This window comes from Pleurodeles waltl, chromosome 8 (genome assembly GCF_031143425.1).
Source record: "Pleurodeles waltl isolate 20211129_DDA chromosome 8, aPleWal1.hap1.20221129, whole genome shotgun sequence".
Lineage (NCBI taxonomy): Eukaryota > Metazoa > Chordata > Amphibia > Caudata > Salamandridae > Pleurodeles > Pleurodeles waltl.
In genome coordinates, this window is record NC_090447.1 from 603,500,601 (window position 1) to 603,514,337 (window position 13,737).

Below are 13,737 nucleotides of genomic sequence, written 5' to 3' on the forward strand. Positions count from 1 at the left end.
ACATACAAATTTAAGGCTTCGATTGTGGATGATTTTTATTCGGGTCAGAAACAAAAAAAGTATGACATTGACCAATTAACACATCAGCCTGAGAAGACAAACTCAACAGAAAGCCCTACGTATGGAAACGAATAATGGGACTGCAGGTGGTGAAAAGCAAGAAAAACAAATTGAGTCATGTCGCACTTTTCCAATGAGTAACATTTTACTCACCAAGGCGTTTTCAGGGCTGCAGTTAATACTGATGGCAACGAAGGAGGGTCAGGTTGATTGAGCCCTGCCTCCTGTGATATTATACTTGCTGCCCGACTCCATCTCGCGTGACTAAAACTCCCATTGCAGGTAACCCTTTCATTCAGAAATGTTGTTTTTGGGAAAGTTTCTGAACGTCCTCACGAGGTTGTAGGGAGCGATGTGGTAAGGAGCGTAGAATAGCTGTGCGCGGAGTTGGGAGCAGGATCCGAAAGATCCGTTAACCTGACTGAAAAACACAATTTTAACCTGAAAACTCAACACGCTGCAGAGTTACGGACATCACCGCCAACGGTGAAAAAACAGTACTGAAAGTGTGGTGCTGCGGGGAGTCCAGAGGCTCTTAGGTGAAAACACGATTCTGTAATGGATTAAGAAACGAGCAATTACACCCCGACTGGAAGGACTAGCTGGCAGGCTCAAGGTGGGGGCAAGCCAGAAACAAGCAAGCAGACTTTGCTAGAAACATAACAAGAGGATAATCAGTTCAGCGAAAGACAAGGGATCAATACAACACAGGAGGATTTGGTGGGATCGATTTCATAGAGGTGATTCTTTGCACTAACTGCAGGGGTAATGGCACATTCTATTAAGGTCCACAATGACAGCCTGCACACACAGGAACAACCTGTGTGGTGAGAAAGCAGCAGGGCACCAATAACCCACAGTTGCTGAGGCAGGATGCAGAAGCAGACATTTTGCAAGAGCAATGTTCTGGCACCTCCCCGCCTGGGTGGAGATCCCTGCAAACATGATCAGCAGTACATTACATTACAGAGGAATAGGTAGCAGGTGGAGAAACTGGCCAAGATGGAGGTTTCGAAGTACGCTAAAAGGGATAATGATCACTTACTAGTAATAGGGAATCTACAAATTATTCAGGAAAAGCCAAGGAAAGTAGCAGATACCCTCAGTGAGGACATGCTAATGATCTTGGCTTTAAGGCTCAGAGATAAGCAAACTGCATTGCGTAGTTTTATCAGTTCGCCGAAAGTAACCCCTCACATAAACAAGAAAACCCTATTTCCAGAGACTATGTAGAATGGTCTTTTACAGGAATCAGTAGCGGGCTCAGCGCCATGTGTTCAGGCCTGAAAAAATAGCTTGAAGGACATCCATAATAAGATTGACGAACTCAGGGGAGGAGTGGTTTACAATAGCAGAGACAGCTGCAGAGTAAGACTGGATTTGAGCTAAACTGATGGCACTATGGGAATATAATTTAGTACTACAAGAAGAGCAAGATGGCTTCTTCTATGAAAGCAATAACTTTCATTCTAGAGGTGTTCAATGATGGGTTGAAGAATAAGGGGTGCAAGCTTTTTTTGTGGGGAGTGTTAAAAGTGACAAAGGAAAGACTAGAACTGCCAGACATCAGACTGGAATGCAAACATACAGTGATCACAGTAGGGAAGCATTAACAAACCCCTCCAGCCTTCCTCAGACGAATTCACTTTCTTGAGGGTAAACAAAAAATCATGGAAAATATTATAGCAGACAGATCATCAATCCAAGGGGCACAGTGTGCAGCTCTACCAAGGCCTGTCATCCATTACACTTTAAAAAAAAAAAAAAAAAAAAGGGTTTTATTACCTGGTCATGATTTTGAGGACAAGATTTGCTACCATTGAGGAGGCAATCCCATTATGGGGAGGTTGACAGGGAAATGAGACATGCACTGTAATCATTAAACAATATTAAGGTGATACTAAACTTGTTGAAAGATAGCTCAAGGAAGTGACAAAATGTCTGATTAGGACAAAGATCAAGAAGGCAACATGTGACACATAAGCAGGGACGATGCCGACACAAGGCAGAAATAAAGCAGAGACTATAATAGGTATTTGCCAACAAGAGACTCAAACAGGGAAGCACCAGAGAGGCAATTTCATGAACTTTATAATTCTGAAAGGCTGAGGGCGGAATGGCACATGAGCAAATCAAAAGGAAGTTCTTAAAAGGAAGCTTGTAATTGTTGTTGCATGACGGGAGGAATACTATAAGTATTTTCATTGGGGAGGGAGGGCAGTTAATTAAATGGGGCAAAAGGAAAGAGGGACAGGTGGATAATGAATCGGCACAAGATACAGTAAGTGTTGTTATTCTGAAATTATGTGTGGCACAGCTTCGGGTGTGGGGCGGGGAGGTACTTCACGAGAGAGACTTTTTTTTAGGGACAGGAGTTGAGAACTTCGGATGGAAATAATATGGAAACAGAATATATGGAAAGATGCTTGAGATGTCCCAAAGTGGGAAGCAGTGAAATGTAAGGTGCATGGGTAAAGTGTATTACTCTTAATGCAGACAGACTGAACAATTCTTACAACAGTCCTGGGATACTCAAACTGATGATGGTAGAGTAGAAGATGTTTGATCATTGCAGGAATATCCAATGCTTATGATGGGCTACTCAAGGTTAAAAGTACTAACATCTACATAACAATCTTTTGCATCAACAGAGATTCAAAAAAAGGAGGTGTGAGGGTGGCAATACAAATAACTAAATGTCTAGCTGGGGCCAGGAGGTATGTCATACCTTATTATAGGAGCATGAGGCTAACTATAGGATACATATGTCCTCCTGTTGCTGGACAACAAGCATTTTTAAACCCTTTTGCTGATATACCCACAACCCCTTTCAGAGCCTTTTTTGGGCTATTTGGGGTCATTTGCGCTTAGGCCTCCATAACCTTTTGTCCACATAAGGTATCCGTGCAAAATTTGCACCCTTTTTTCCCCAACACCCTGAGGATTCTAAAGGTAACCAGGGTTTGTGGATTCTCCTGGTAGGGACTGAGAAAATTAGCCAAGACACAGTTACATTTTGCATTTTTTTGGGAAAAAAATGGGAAAAAAAGTGCTACAGAAGAAAGCTTCTCTTTTTCCTGCAAATGGCATCAACGAATGTTTGCGGTGCTAAAATCAGCATCTTCCCAGCTTTCAGGACAGGCAGACTAGAAAACCAAATTTTTCGATATAGTTTTTGCATTTTAGTGGGACGTAGCCCATTATGCCTATTTTATATGCTTTCAACCTCCTTCCAGTTAGTGGTAAAAATGGGTTTAAAACCAATGGTGGATCCCAGACAGTTATACATTTATGCAAAGTAGACAACATGCTGAATACAGCAAGGGGACCTTTGTGAAGATCCTTTAAGGTGTTCCTATAGAAAGTAACAGTTGGAAAGAAAATATATTGAAACTGTGTTGCAAAAAACAGCATTTGTATCCACGTATTTATCTGTAACTTCTTCTAACTATGGCAGATTTTCTAAAGTAATAAACAGTTACGTCTGCTGGACCCTTCTGGTTGTGGGGATACAGACAGCTTGTAGGTTCACCAAGAACCTGAGATACTCGGAGCCAATAACTGAGCTGCACCTTGGAAAGGTTTTTCATTGTGTACCAGGCAATTCATTTGGTAAAATATAGAGTGAAAGATAGTTATCAAGGAAACCTATGTATTTCCGAAATGTGCACAAAAATTTAGTTTAGAAGCAGTGGTTATCTGCACATCTCTGAATTTGTAGGTGCCCATACTAGCATGGGAATTAGAGGGAATTTCTCAAAATGACTTTTTTTTGTTTTTGAACACACAGTCTAACATCTGGAAGCCACAAATGCAAAGAAAGAAAATTGGCAATAATACTTGTTCTACTATTCTGTGTTCCTCCAAGCCTCCTGATAAAAATGGTACCTCACTTGTGTGGGTAGGCCTAGTGACTGTGACAGGAAACGGCCTAAAATGCAACGTGGACACATCACATTGTTCCAGTGAAAACTGACCGTTTTTGTTTCAATGTGCCTAACTGTGGATTTTCGGCCCTAGCTCAGACGGCACCTAGGGAAATCTAGCAAACCTGTACTTTTGTAAAACTAGTCACCCCTGGGAATCCAGGATGGGGGATTTGTGTGGCTCTCACTAGGTTCTGTTACACATAATCCCTTACAAACCTCAAAGTTTATCTAAAAAACACATTTTTTCTCACATTTCTGTGACGGAAAGTTCTGGAATCCGAGGTGAGCCACAAACTTCCTTCCACTTAGCATTCCCCCAGGTCTCCCCATAAAAATGGTACCTCACCTGTGTGGGTAAGCCTAGTGCCCCTGACAGGAAACAGCCCAAAACGCAACATGGGCACATCGCATTTTTTCACCGAAAACTGACCCTTTTTTGCCATGTGCCTAGCTGTGGATTTTGGGCCCTAGCTTAGCTTGCATCTAGGGAAACCTAGAAAACCTGTACCTTTTAGAACTACACACCTACGGGTATCCACAGTGGGATGACCTGCTGGGCTTTCACCACGTTTTTCTATCCAGAATTCCTAGCAAACCTCAAAACTTGACTTAAAAAAACACATTTTCCTCCCATTTCTGTGAGGGAAAGTTCTGGAATCTGTAGAAGCCACAAACGTCTTTCCACTCAGCATTCGCCCAGGTCTACTGATAGAAATGGTACCTAACTTGTGTGGGTAGGCCTACTGCCTGCAACAAACAGCCCAAAACAAAACATGGAAGCAGCACAGTTTTCCACCGAAAACGGACCCTTTTTCTCACCAATGTTGGTAGCTTGAGATTTTGGACCTCACTCAGCCGACTACTAAGAAAAGTAGCCAACCTGTACATTTTTTAAAACTAGACACACAGTGGTATTCAGGGTGGGCTGACTTGCATGGCTCACACCACATCTTTATACCCAAGATCCCTTGCAAATCTGAAACGTTCACTAAAAAAAAAAAAAAAAAACATTTTCTCACATTTCTGTGATGGAAAGTTCTGGAAAATGCAGGGAGCCACAAACTTCACTCCCCCAGGTCGTCTGATAAAAATGGTACCTCACTTATATGGCTAGGCCTAGTGCCCTTAACAGGAAATGACCTAAAACAGATTGTGGAGACATCAAAATTATATATCACAAAACAACATGGTTTTATTGGGGGGTAACCTGCGTTTTTGTTCCCAGCCTCAACGGCCATCTAGAGAAACCTACCAAACCCAGACATTTCTGAAAACCCTGAGGCAGTCCATGGAGGCGTGATTTCAATTGATCCACCAATGTTTTCTTACCCAGAATCCCCTACAAACCTCAAATTTAGATTAAAAAAAAATAATCAAATTTTCCTCACATTTCTGTATGGGATCACTGAGACGGCACAAATTACCTACCACCCAGCCTTCCCCTTCAGCTACCAAAAAAATTGTAACTTACTTGTGTGGGTGGGGCAAGTGCCTGTGACAAGGAAGGGCCACAAACACGCAGATTGTCCTTCTGGACCCACTTTGGTTCCCCCTCAATTTTTCATTTTCTATGTTTTCAGACTGACTCTGCTTTGGGCACCCACAGAAGTGAGGTATCGTTTTTATCCAGAGACGGAGGGGAACAATGGGTGGTAAAAAATGTTTGCCGGGGTTATGATTCCACAACATTCCCACACAGATGTGAGGAAACTGTAACCTTTTAGCTTAATTTGAGGGGGATTCTATGTAAGAAAATGCTGGGGGATCCATGAAAGCCAAGCCACCAGCAAAGTGCTAGTCCACGCACACTGTCAGCCAAGCGCCATCCAAGCACACCACCAGCCAAGCAACATCCACACACACCACCAGCCAAGCGCCGTCCATGCACAGTGCCAGGCAAACATCATCTACACACAGTGCCAGCCAAGCACTATCCACATACACCGCCAGCCAAGTGCCATCCACGCACACCACCAGGCAAGTGCCCCAAGGGGGGCAGAAACGGCCAAAAAGCATGTCCAAAAAAAAAGGGGAGCAACCCTTGCCTATGGAGCCACTCCCGGACATGCCCATAAACATATCCCTGGTGTCTAGTGGGCTTTCTGCCCCCCACTTCCCTTCACAGGGGGCAGGTGGGGTGTAATAACCACCACCTGCCTCCCAGGGGTGGCAGAAAGACTGTGCCCATTAGGTTTTTTTTGGAGGGGGGGGGGGGGGGGGGGGGGGGGGGCCAGAGCAGAAGGGGGAAAGACGGCATCGGCATGCCCCAGCCACTACACAAAGAAAAAGTAGACCCTGGTGCCTAGAGGGTATTTTTGCTACCACATGGGGGAAGATCAGGGACTGTTGCTCATATCTGCCCCCAGGAGGGGAGAAAAACTGCTCATTATTTGGGAAGGGTGGGGGCATTGCCAAGCCCACTCTGGGCAGGTCCCCCTCACCCTGGCTAAATAAAATACTCCCTGGTGTCTAGTTAGAGTGGGGGTGACAATCTGCCTCTGCTGGGGGAAGAGAACGACTGATTATGGCCATTAAATTAAAGAGGGAGCAGAAGCCCCTGCCCAAAGGGCCACTTCCCCCTCCCGGGTGTCTAGTGGATGGATCCCTGCTTGCTGATCACCTTCCTGTGGGAATCCTCAAGCAGGGATCCACTAAGGAAGGGTACCATTGGAAAGGGGAAATGCTCGCCTTTCCAATGTTAACTCTCCTGTCTGCCTCAGTGCTCAGGGGGGCTTAAGCCCCTGAGCACCGAGACAGAGAAAGTGAAATGAGCGCATTGGCTCACTTCACTTTTGTTTTCACTGAAATGATGTCAGCGTGCTGTGCGCGCTGCTCATCATTTAGGGGAAAACTAAAAATAGCCTTGGGAGCTGGGAAAACTTTATCAGCTCCCAAGGCTTGTTTTAGAAAAAGCAAATCACTCTGCTGTACACGGTAGAGGGATTTGATTGTCGTGCGCAGAGGACGGACCGGTTCTGTCCTCAGCACACGACCGCTGGTGCTCATGACGGAACTGTTACGACATGAGCCCCAAAGGGGTTAATATACAGAAAGCAGAAGGGGTGTTGATTATTAGTGCGGATTTAAAGTTGATTGACAGAGGAAACTTTATCCATGCAAGGGGATGGTCTTTTTAAATGGGGGTGATCAATATCTGTAAGGAAGAAAGTTAAGACTACCTTTTATTTAGCGATAGAGGGAACATAATCATTTCAGGCACAGCCCATAACATATAACTAAGACCCTGTACATCACAACAAACCCATGGCTCATGGAAATTAAACGCAGGATTTCAGAGAGATCCAGTAGCGTATGACATCACAAAAGGTATTCAGTTTTAATAAAGGAAATTAATAGTGAAGAAATGGGCATGAAAGCACCCCAGCCCTTCTGCAGTAGGTACAATTTAACACAAGGTGAATATGATGTAAAACAAAACTAGAAGCAAAACCTATCTCTCTTAAGTATGGTGATATGTACTGGTGATTAGGTTGCTGGAAAATGTGTAGTTAGTTCACCCTTCTCAGAAAGTTTGAAGGAGGAAAAGGTCAAGCAGTAAGTTTATGATAAAGATGGCTATGTCTAGAATCAAATAAATAGTCAAAAAGGACACAAGAGTTCTAGACAATGATGGCAAGGTGTTACATTTAAGAGACTTTCATTAATGTTTATACATGGATAACGAAATATAAGATAATGTGCATACTCAGGGATTTAACAGTCTGACGTTTCCATACTAACACTCAAGCAGACTCTGCAATCTGCTTTTTATGATACAGAAGCAGAATATTATCATTGTCAACAAGAAGTTTATGAATCAATTTATACATATTTACTGGTGTGTTGGACCAAGCACTCCAAGGGACAATCACAACACAAAAAGATTCACATAAACGCCCTCCCAGAGAAAGCGAAGGGAGAGTCAAATGAGTCTTCTACGTTTATAGCACCAAACTAAGTTTATAGAACCATACCTACGTTTTTACTGTTCAAATGAGCACATATGGCACTCGTGCCTCTGTCACTGCCAGAAGTTAGGCTGCAACAGATCATTGCATAGTTCCTGAATTACAGAGACAACAACCACATTAAAGTGGTGAGTAAGGAATGCTAGTCCAATACTGTATGGAACCCTCAAAAATAGAATATTTTCCTAACTATGCAATAGCTGTTTAAAGGAGAACATCTAATATCTGGAAGCCATGAAAAAGCGTTGTAATTTATTAAATAAATACATGCTTCTTTATCCTTATAAACTGAAGGTGATTTGCAAAAAGATGGTAATTTTTAAAAATGGCAATTTTCATTAACAATTCAAAAGCAGCTTGGGGCTGGGTAATGGAAGATAGGCCCCCAAGAAGAGGCCAAAACCTCTGAGAAATGGCAATGGTGTGATCGAAGAAATAGGAGGTGCAAAAGGAGACACAGGGAACCAACTAGAATGCAAGCAGCAAAAATAAAACCAAAGGTGTTGGAACACCTAACAGAACAGTGACATATAGCGCTTGAAGAACCAAGTAAGGAAAGAAGCATTGCAACATCTGATACAGATTTGGAGCAATTAGTGTCAAACGTGCAAGAAGGGGCCAGAGTAACACCAAATGACTACTGATAGCATAATTTAGATTGTCTACACCTAGATAGAATTTAGCACAAAGACTCCTCAAATGGCAACTTACAGCGGATCGAGAGGCTGATGACAAACAATCAAATTGGACCCTTATTGTGGTACATGAAACTTCATTCCTTTTACAGGCCTGAGAACAAGTGAGCATGCATGTAAAAAAAAAAAAAAAAGAAACCGCCCATCTTGGGTATTGACAACCAGTTTTGATATTTGTCAACATACTCAAAAAATACTGCTATATTTGCATTGGCCTACTGTTTGTTGCACCTATTGCTTTGGTTAAGTTATTTGAAAAAAGCTACGTACCTTCAGTAATGCTCCTTGTAGTGGATAATATGTCTAACCGAAGATTCCTCATCTTATGAATACCAAAAGGCCCAAGACAAGATTCAGAAATGTTTATCAGCAATTTCCTCATGCCCCAGCAGGTCCCACCATACTGTTCCAAGCTGGCTCAATCCTGCCCTGGAAGTCACATTGAAGCTACAGGTTACAGCCACCTCTGCATGGTGATGTCCATTTCTTTCCTATATCTGTCTGCACAGCCGAACACACAATCCTCATAAAATAGATTTGGCACTGTGCAGATCTCTAGTTTTGACCTCTTTAAGAAAGAGAGAAGAAAAAGATCATTCCACAGAACAGGGAGATGAAAGGGCCAGTAAGGCATCTGCAGTTAGAGTATCCACCAGAAAGAGCGTTATCGAAGGTATGTAACCTTTTCTTCTGATACATACTTCTAACTGCAGATTCCCCACCTTGTGAATAGATACCATAAAAGTAACTCCCCCAGGTGGTGTGTGTGTGTGGATAGCTCATACCAAGGCGTTGAGCAGGTCCGAGCAGACAAAGTGCCCCTTCCACCTGTCATGGCTAGCCAGCAAATAGTGTTTTTGTGAATATGTCAACTGATATCCATGTCACACCTGGCAAAAGTCCAAGAAAGGAACTCAGCACACCGGCGCAGTGGTATCAGCCTTGTCTTTGGTAACAGGAGCTAGAAGCCTTCTAGCAGTTGTTTCTTGGCTAATCCACAGCAGATCTTAATACAAAGGACAATCTGTCTGGAGATAGTCTGTCTCTGCAGTGCCTTACGCTTCTTTCTCTCAGAGAAGCCAAGGCAAAGCTTATCATCTACCCGAAGATTTCTGGTGTGACCAATGTAGAAACTCACAGCTCTCTTAGAGTCTTTGTAATGGAGCCTTTCATCTTCCTCAGATATATGAGGTGGGGTAAAAAACACTGACAGGGTAATAGATCACCCGATGAGGAAAGGTGTGATAACTTTTCCACCTTAGGAGGAAACTGTATCCATGCATAAACTTACTACTTTACTATTAGAACTAGTTGATCCAGGAAGAATGTGGTGTACTGTTGCAGAACAGAGAGTGCTTTTAGCTCACTCGTGCTGAACTGACATGATCAGTAATGTCTTGAAGTTTAGAAACCTTGGAGGGCAACTGTGCAGTGGGGAGCACATCAGAAATGTGAGAACCAAATTCAGATTTCATTGGGGCATCACGTAAGGTTTTGGCAGAAACATGTAAGTCCGCCCTTTTAGAAAAGTCATTAAAAGGTAAGTTACTTACCTTCGGTAACACCTTATCTGATAGAGACAATATCTATTTGCAGATACCTTAGATTTTCCCCAGGCATCAGCCTGTATCTGGAGATTTTTCTTGGGTACTATACCTGCATGTCGTTAGGTGGTGCCGATTGGCCCAACATCCGTCATCGTCCACACCAGATATGACGTTGCAGGTCTTATATAGGCACCACCCCAACGCGCTGACGTCAGTTTTTCACATCTTTCCACGCCAGAAGTGCAAACACATGAAGAACACTGACAACTGGTGTGCCAAAACTAGGGCCATGAAAGAAAGTCGCTGTCCCTAGAAATCAGTTGGCAGAGCAGGGGTTGGTTGGGTCAGTGAGGAATCTGCAACTAGATGCTGCCTCTACCACAAAAGATGTTCCCGAAGGTAAGTAACTTTTTAATCTGACAGAGGCATCTAGTTGCAGATTCCTTACTTTAGAATAGATACGGAAGCAACACCATGCCCGGAGGTGGGTCTGTGAACTAAGATCATACTCGAAAGTCCTGCTGGACCGAATGGGCATAGTGCCGGTCTCTACAGACCTGACTGTCCAGACAGTAGTGTTTGGTAAATATGAGATGCCCACATTGCCGCCTGATAAATGTCAAGGACTGGAACTCGTGTGCTAAAGCAGTGGTCGCAGCTTCAGCTCTGATACAATGAGCACAGAAGCCCTCAGAGGGTTGCTTGTTAGCAAGTGAGCAAAATATTTCAATGCAGCGTACAACCCATCTGGAAATGGTTCTCTTCTGCACTGCCCGACCTTTCTTCGCACCCACATAACCAACAAAGAGTTGATCATCTACCCAAAACTCGATCAAGATAAAACGCCAATGCTCTTTTTGGGTCTAGGTGGTGGAGTCTCTCTTCTTCCTTAGAAGGATGTGGGGATGCGTAAACAGTAGGCAAGGTCTGGATTGGCCTAAATGGAAGGGCGTAACCACTTTTGGCACAAAGGATGCCCTAGTGTGAAGCCTCACTTTGTCAGAAAAGATTAATAGGTGGGGTAGCTTAGATGACTATGCCTGCAGCTTACTCACCCTGCGGGCAGGTGTAATGGCTGCAAGAAGACTATTTTCAAAATGAGAAGCCGGAGAGGACAATTGTGAAGAGGCTCAAAAGGAGCACACATCAGAAATGTCACAACTAATTCAAATATCATTGAGGTATAATGAATGGAGATGGAGAAAACATATGACTAAGGCATTTAAGGAACCTATTTACAATTGGAGAATTAAGGAAGGTTTATCAGGCAACCGCAAAAAGACAGAAATGGCAGACATATAACACTGAGAGTGCTCATAGCAGAGCCTTGATGGGCTAGAGAAAGGATAAACAACAAAATCTCAGAAAGAGGGGCAGGAAGGGGGGTCAAATGATTTTTCTGTGCACCATGCCACAAATTTCTTCCAATGACAGATATATATAGTTTTGGTGGAGGAACACCTGGTTGCCAAGATTACATTACAGACTTCGGGCTGAAGGTCAAAAGCTGTTGATTGCCGTTGCTCAATCTCCATGCAAGAAGGTGGAGACTGGACAGGTTCGGGTGGAGAACCCTTCCCTGCTCCCCTGCTTCAGCAACAGAAGATCCACTCGAAGGGGCAGTGTCATTGGAGGATCAATGGCTATGCTCAGTATCTCGGGATACCAAACTCATTGAGCCCAGTCCGGAGCCACAAGGATTACTTGGGCCCAGTTTTTCTTGATCTTTTTGAGAACTCTGGGGAGAAGTGGTATGGGCGGAAAGGCATACAGGAGGCCTGAGTTCCACTCAAGACCAAAAGTGCCGCCGGTGATTGCCGCCTTGGAAACTCCAACGTGCAATACTGCTGACATTGTGCATTCGCTGTAGAGGCAAAAAGATCTAACCAACGCCCTCCCCACAGCTTAAAGCGACCTTGTGCCACCTCCGGCTGGAGATGCCGTTTGTGATAGACTGTGCATTGTCGACTCTGGCACTGGTGCTGTCCCACCAGATGAATATCTATTTCAAAAGTAGAAACACTGCAATTTTTAGAAGCAGTTCCAGGGTTGTAGAAAAGAAAGTACAGTTTTAAAGCTAAGTACCAGACTTACAGTTCCAGTCTCCGGGGGTTAAGATGCCCATTGGTCGGGGTTCAAGTTAACCCCAAACACCCAGCAACACAGGGCAGGGTGTGTCTGGTGCAGAGGGCAAAATTGATGTTGGATTTTGAATTGGATGCTATGGTGCCTGAGGGCACTGTGAATCAGGCCTGCATGCAGGTAAGTCCCCGCATTTTCGGAGGGCAGCCCTGGAGGGTTTAGAGGCACACCGAAGGTGCAACAGGTCAGCACCAAACACACACCCTCAATAGCACACAGGCGGGCGGGTGCAGGGTGCAGATGCACCGTCGGGCTCCCATTGCTTTCCTGTGAGGGGACACCTGGGGCCACAAAGATACTGCAGGTGAAGTCCAGGGAGTAAGTTCTGGAAAACCAGAGCAGGAGGGACAAGGAGGACCACAATGCTACTATGAAGGTCAGATTCCCCAAGGCCAGGGGGCTGCGAGTGCATAGGTACCTTGACGAGTCTGGAATCTTCATCCGGTGCTGCTGCGGTCAGGGGGTCCTCCGGATTCAGTCTTCAGGCATCGTCGTGGCAAACTAGAGGGGTCAACCCAGGGTGAGTACTTGCTCGGAAGCGCCTGGGGACCAGCTCTAGTCAATTGGGCCACCTGGACACTGGTTGTGGGTGCAGAGTGGGCAGTACTCATGGATCCAGGGTGGTTCAGGAGTCCTTTGCTGGGTTTTCTTTCTGGACAGGGCCGCTGTCCATGGGAGATCTTGGTCCTCCGAGGTGCAGTAAGTCCTCTGGAGGCTTTTCAGAGGTGCCAGTCCTGCAGGATGCGGCACCTTTTTGTAGCAGGGCTTCAGAAGTAGGCCAGTAGGGCTGCAGCCAAATCAGTTGGTGTCTTCAGTCTTCTCTGCTGGGGGACAGCTTAGCAGTCCTTCGTTCTTCTTGTCGTCTTCTTGATGTCACCAGGAATCTGGTCAGCTGGATTCAGGGAGGCCCCTAAATCCTGGATTTAGGGGCGTTACAGGAGTCTGAGGGCAGTAGCCAATGGCTCCTGTCCCTGAGGGTGACTACACCCTTCTGGTGTCCACTCCCTTTGGGGAGGAGGGGGACACAGACCTAACCCTATTAGTCCCCGTTCTCCAAACCAAGATATAGGATTCTGTAGGGAGGGGGTCACTTCAGCTGTGGACAACTTAGGGGTGGTCCCCGGTGAAGTGGTCACTACTCCTTGTTTTTCCCAAGTTTTCTGCCAAACTTGCTGCCATGAGAGGGGCTTTGTCCAGGTGGTGGGTATCTGGTGCACTGTAACAGAAGACCTGAACCTTTGAGGTTCACTGCCAAGTGTTACAGTTCCTGCAAGGGGAGGGGGGGTACTGCAAACATGGGGCCAGTCACCTACATCGGAGCTCTAACAAGTTGATGTGGAATCCAGACTCTGCCGGAGAGCAGATGCTTCATATCTCCCCCTCTCCCAGGTAGCTG

General features: G+C 44.9%; 1 protein-coding gene across 1 annotated transcript in view; it reads right to left on the reverse strand.

Annotated features, from left to right (window-relative positions):
* CUL4A (cullin 4A) overlaps nucleotides 1–13,737 on the reverse strand; it is a 635,676-nt gene that overhangs the window by 287,350 nt on the left and 334,589 nt on the right. The window lies entirely within an intron of this gene.